Source organism: Geospiza fortis, unplaced genomic scaffold (assembly GCF_000277835.1).
Source record: "Geospiza fortis unplaced genomic scaffold, GeoFor_1.0 scaffold111, whole genome shotgun sequence".
NCBI classification, from domain to species: Eukaryota; Metazoa; Chordata; class Aves; order Passeriformes; family Thraupidae; genus Geospiza; species Geospiza fortis.
Window position 1 is genome coordinate 5,825,111 of NW_005054321.1, and position 5,779 is coordinate 5,830,889.

Sequence of the window (5,779 nt, forward strand, 5' to 3'; positions counted from 1 at the left end):
CACCAACCACAAGGGTCCCATCTCAATAGCCACACTCCAGTCATAGGATCTGTCCTACCAAGTTTCAGAAATGGCAAAAAGTCACAGCTTTCTAGCAGCATGGTGGCTTCCAGCTCATGTCTGTTGGGTTCATTGGTGTACGGGCACTTCAGCTGGGCAGTCAGCTGTGTCACCTTCTTAGAGGAGCACCCCTTAATTCCTTTAAGGTATTTCACTGGTGTTACCCTGATTGCTTCTATTACCCCAGGTGTCCCTGGCTCATCTCCGTAAGATTTACGAAGTTCTCCAATGTGGACAACACCTCTAGAGCCACTTGTCTGAGAGCCCTCACTAGCACTCTGTCCCTTTAACCTTGGTGCATCCTCCCACAGCTTGTCATGGGCAAGCCTGAAATCCCTCTCCCCTGGCATGTCTAGTTTAAAGCTCTGTCTATGAGCCCTGCTGGCTCCTGAGCAAAGAGCCCCTTCTCCTTCTGAGAAAGATGAATCTCACCTGATGGCAGCAAGCCTGGTGCTGTGTAGCCCATCCCATTGTCAAAGGAACCAAAATTCTGGCAGTGACACCAGCCACAGAGCCATGAATTAGACTGGGTCCATCTGTTTCTTACTTCTTGTTTTTGCCAGCAACTGGAAGGATAGGGGGGAAAATTATGTGTTCCACATTCCCTCACCAACCAAGCCAAGGTGCTGAAGTCTCTTTGGATGACCCTTGGATTGGGATATTGTGGCTCCGCTGCCACCCACATGGAAGACCAGTAATAGATAATAGAGCTGTGTCAGGCTGGAGTTTCCTGGAGTTGTCCTGAACCTGGACCCCCGGGGTGGCATCAGACTTTCCTAAGAGGAGAAGCATTTATCCAGCATATTAGACCCTCTGTTCCCCTTAGAAAGGAATCACCTACAACTACAACCCAACTTTTCTTCCTCACAGAGCTGGTTGTGATGTCTTGTTTAGGCCTTTCTGACTCTGTCAACACCTCTGGTATAGCTGGACCTTCATCCTCATCACATGCTGACCGGCATTCCACTTCCAGAGCCTCAAACATACTGTACAGAGGCACCTGGGAGAGGTGGACAGGGAGGGATTTAATCTGCTGCCCAAGTAAGGACTTTTTATCCATTTACTCCTTTCTTTGGAGCTACTGTTTTCTGCCTGATGGGGGGAAGATACAGGAGACCCTTGATCATTTTTTTTTTTCTGGCAGTTGTTCCTGTCTCAGGGAGGCAGGTTCTACCAGTCTGTCTCCTTCTCAGACTCCCTGATGCTCCTGCACCATCCTGCTTCCTCTCTTTAGCTGTGCCACCAGGCTGAGTAAATCATCCACCTGGTCACACATGTGTTCCTTGTGCTGCTATCCAATATCAGTGATGATGGTGGAACCCAACTGAGAGTGTCCTGGAGTCACCATGACTGGTCCTCTCCATGCTTCCACCCAGTTGGCAGCACCAGATAAAAAGGTAAGCAGGATGTTGGAAATTGTTAGGGAAGGGCTAAAGCAAGCACATGACAATTTTGCTTGAAATAGGCCTTTGCACTGACTGGTGTATGGCAGAACAGGAGCTTCAGGCAGAGTCAAGAGAATCTGCAGAGTGAAGTGTTTGGCCTTTGCTGGTATCATTTTCAGAAGGTAGAGATAGTGAAGGGCCATTGAAGAAGTGATTTCTAGTATTGCATCCAGGTTTTAGAGCTTAAAACCCTCTTCAAGCACAGGTTACCAATCCAGCAATGACAAATGGCAGAACCATGGGTCAAATGCTGAAATACTCATTAACGTTAAGGCAGTAGGAACACGAGTAGTCAGCAGCTCTTGGGAAGCACCCAGTGGGGTGTGTTGAATACTCATCCAATTTTAGATGGTTCCACCTATGCTATTAGAGTAGCTAATTTGTTTTTTCATGGGAACATGCAAGTTTTCTTTGGCTCAACCCATTGTTTACCTGTGAGCCATTCTTATGCAACTACAGCTTTTTCAGGTTTCTGTGATGCAGCTGGTTTCCTTCAGGTGCAGATTCACATCCTTCATTCAGGCAAGGGCATCTTAACCCTGGTGTGGTTTCTGATAGCCCTGATGCAGGGGCTGATACTTATATGGTCCTGAAAATTTGTCTTGCCTAGTAAAAGTATATAGTATACAGTATATATATACATATACAGTATAAAAGTGTACAGAATTGTATGTATAAGCATTGACTTCTAACTGTGAGTGTTGGTACACTCATGGCAGTACTGGTGGTGTGAGTTTGAGTTCATGGGTTCTTCTGGGCTATGAGGCTGGATTCTTTAAGGGCAGGACAGGCAGGGGAAGCCTGCAGAGGGATAAGGGTCCATGGTCCCTGCTGTGGCTTGTTAGCCTGAAGGCTTCACCTACACTGGGAGACACCCAAGGACAATGGTTGCCCCTGCTCTTCACTGGTGATGCTCTGCCTATGAGGGCCTTGGCACAGGCTCCTCCTGGGAATGACTTCAGGAAAAGGGGAATAGCCTGGAGAAGGGATCATTGCCAACACTGGGTGAACCAGACTGCTGTATTTTGGGTGTGGGCCATGCTGCACCACAGGATGGGTCCTGACATGTTTCATGCAGTTGTGAATCAAGATCCTGGACCCAAAGGTTGATATGGGGCTGCTGGGCACAGTGCTGAGCACTGGTTCATAAACTGTTTATGTATGGCATAAATGTACCCCTCACCTATATTTCAACATAAATAAAACCCTGCTATTAAGGTTTTAAGTTACAAAGCTTTACCACCTTGCTTGTGACTGGATCTATTTGCTGCCTCTGCATTTCCTATGCCAGAACAGTGCTTTGCTCATGTCTGCTGGAGGAAACCCTTGCAGAGGAGGTCATTGGTAACAAGAAATTTGTCACTATTTTGGGAATATGGTGGATGTGCATGGATTTTGGCTAATTCTGGTTTTGCTTTTTAGAATGTGGATTGAATTGTATTTTCTTGATAAGAATCCTATCTTGATGCACAACCTGTTGCAGACTTATAAATCCATCAAGATTTGAGATGACATAGGGTCACCTACAGGAAACATTCTGTAGGTGAGAGCCCCTGCCTCCATCTGATCTTGAGCCCTTAATAAGTGATTCTGTTAACCTTGAGCCTTACACTGCTTTTTCTAGGCAAGTTTTCTTTTTCAACTTGGAATCAACAGGAAGCGAGAGAAATTCTTACAACAGGCTCTCTTGGGATGCTGGCAGTCACCTGTGCTCCCTGGTGTCTTTTCTGATGCTAGAAAACTTTCCTGACTAATGCTGCCTATACCTATATAGCTTTCTGCTCCAAGGTCTCCATTTCTACTGACATCACCAGACAGGAATCAGATCCAGCACTTGAGTTTTTCTGTGCCAAAAGTGAGCTCTGAAGTGACACCACTGTGGCTCAGGTTTGGTCATACAGTAACTGGGCAACCACAGGTATTTACAGTGGGTGGAAACTGGGTGTTCACTTACTACAGTTTCCTATTGTTGTGGTTTAACCCCAGCCAAGCCCCAGGCAGCTGCTCATTCACTCCCCCACCAGTGAGATCAGGGAGAGGATTGGAAAGGTGAAAGCCAGAAAACTCACGGGTTGAGATAGAGACAGCTGAACAGGGAAAGCAAAAGCCACGCACACAAACAAAGCAAAACAAACAATTAAATTCACTGTTTACCATGGGCAGGCAGGTGTTCAGCCATCTCTGTTACATGTGCCTCATCACATGTAACAGTGACTTGGGAAGACAAACACCATCAGTCCAAACATCCCCTCCTTCCTCTTTCTTTCCCCCACTTTATATCCTGGGCATGATGTCAGTTGCTCTGGAATATCCCTTTGGTCAGTTTGGGTCACCTGTCCTGGCTGTGTTTCCCCCCAGCCTCCCCTCTACACCCAGCTTCCTCACCAGCCTGGCTGTAGGAAAAGCAGAAAAGGCCTTGGCTCTGTGCAAACCGTGCTCAGCTATAACAAAAACATCTCTATATTACCAACCTTGTGTTCAGCACAAATCCAAAACACTGGGAAAAAAATTACCTCTACTGCAGCCAAAACCAGCACACTTTTGTACACAAAGGGCACTTGCTGGTTGCTGCAGGGCATACATGGAGCTGCTCTGTCTCTCTATAATGCGTTTGGTGATTACATTTTCTATCCCATACAGGCTAGTTTCTGCTGCAAATGACATCTGCAAACAGACAGTGCATATAGATGTTATGTGCAAGCCCAGCTTGGGATAATGAAATCGGAGCTCTCTTGTTTTCGTGTGTCAGATCCCATCAGCATCACCCAGCATCACTCTACCCCACACAGTGCCTACACACAGCACCTGTCTGTAGTGTGTGAAAATGAGACTCACCAGCTGAGAGCAAAATGAATTTGGTTATTGCAGAGTTAAGACAGTACTTGTGCACTTTGTGTGGGAATCTTTGTTCAGTCCTGTGACAGTGTTCACAGGGGTTCTTGGATGAGGGAAGAGACAAGGATCTGACTCCATGTTTCAGAAGGCTTGACTTATTATTTTATGATATATATTACATTATAACTATACTAAAAGAATAGAAGAAAAGGTTTCATCAGAAGGCTAGCTAAGAATAGAATAGCAAAGAATGATAACAAAGGCTTCTGCCTCGGACAGAGAGCCCAAGCCAGCTGACTGTGATTGGCCATTAACTAGAAACAACTCTGAGACCAATCACAGATCCACCTGTTGCATTCCACAGCAGCAGATAACCATGGTTTGTTTACATTTTGTTCCTGAGGCCTCTCAGCTTCTCAGGAGGAAAAATCCTGAGGAAAGGATTTTTCATAAAAGATGTCTGCGACACAGTCCTTCGGACACAACCTGGCTGCAGGCCTGCAATGAATCCATCAGCCTGACAGCTGGTTAGTTTCCTCAGGCTTTGCAGGCTTTCAAAGAAACAGGATGCTTCTTCTGTTCTCACATAGTGGGTAATCCAAGTTCTTCTGTGCTTCCCAAGAATTTTCTGCAGGGTCAGACTTTACTGTTTCCTTTCACCTGTCAGTTACTGTATTTGTCACATACCATCTTTATAGCCAGATAAATTAAAGCTTGGAACAGGGAGGTATTTCTCCTCAAGTTTCTGCATTTACCAGTAATCACTGCTCAATGCTGCTGAGAAGACTCTTTTGATTCCAATACTGTGGGGAGCTCCGCAGCTTCAAAATATTCCTATAATCTGCTTTTAAGAAATAGCATACTTCTAGAAGGAAATAATCTTGATTATTTATTACCTCAGTATTTGGTGAAGGTGCTTATTTTCTAAATGCAAAATGGAGATGGACATGGCATTCAAAGAAGTACAATGTTTGAAAGACACAAGCATGCAGAAATTATCTGTTTTCATGGATTTCTACTTATTTTAATTATGGACAGATGGGACATCAATCATGAGTATAATTAATTGATGTCTGCTATACCTATATAATTATTCTAAATATTAATTTTTCTAGTTTCATCTGAAGAGCCACAGGAATTAAAACTAAGCACCATAATTAAAATTGGCATGAATTGCATTTTAACATCTGTGGCACACTATTCATTGGTCTGTTTGTACCTGCTTGGAGTGAAAGGGATTCCTTGCACTGGTAGTTTTTACCCAGATGAGGCAGGAGATCTGGTCATTTCTGGGATGGAAAGCCAGTTAACCCAGGCATTGTGGATACACCTCAAAGCAGATTAGTTCAGTCAGGGCTTCATAAATCATTACTAAGACTGTGGGTGTAATACAGAATAAGAAATGCAGGGATATAATCCCTGCTGAAGAATATTGTGAT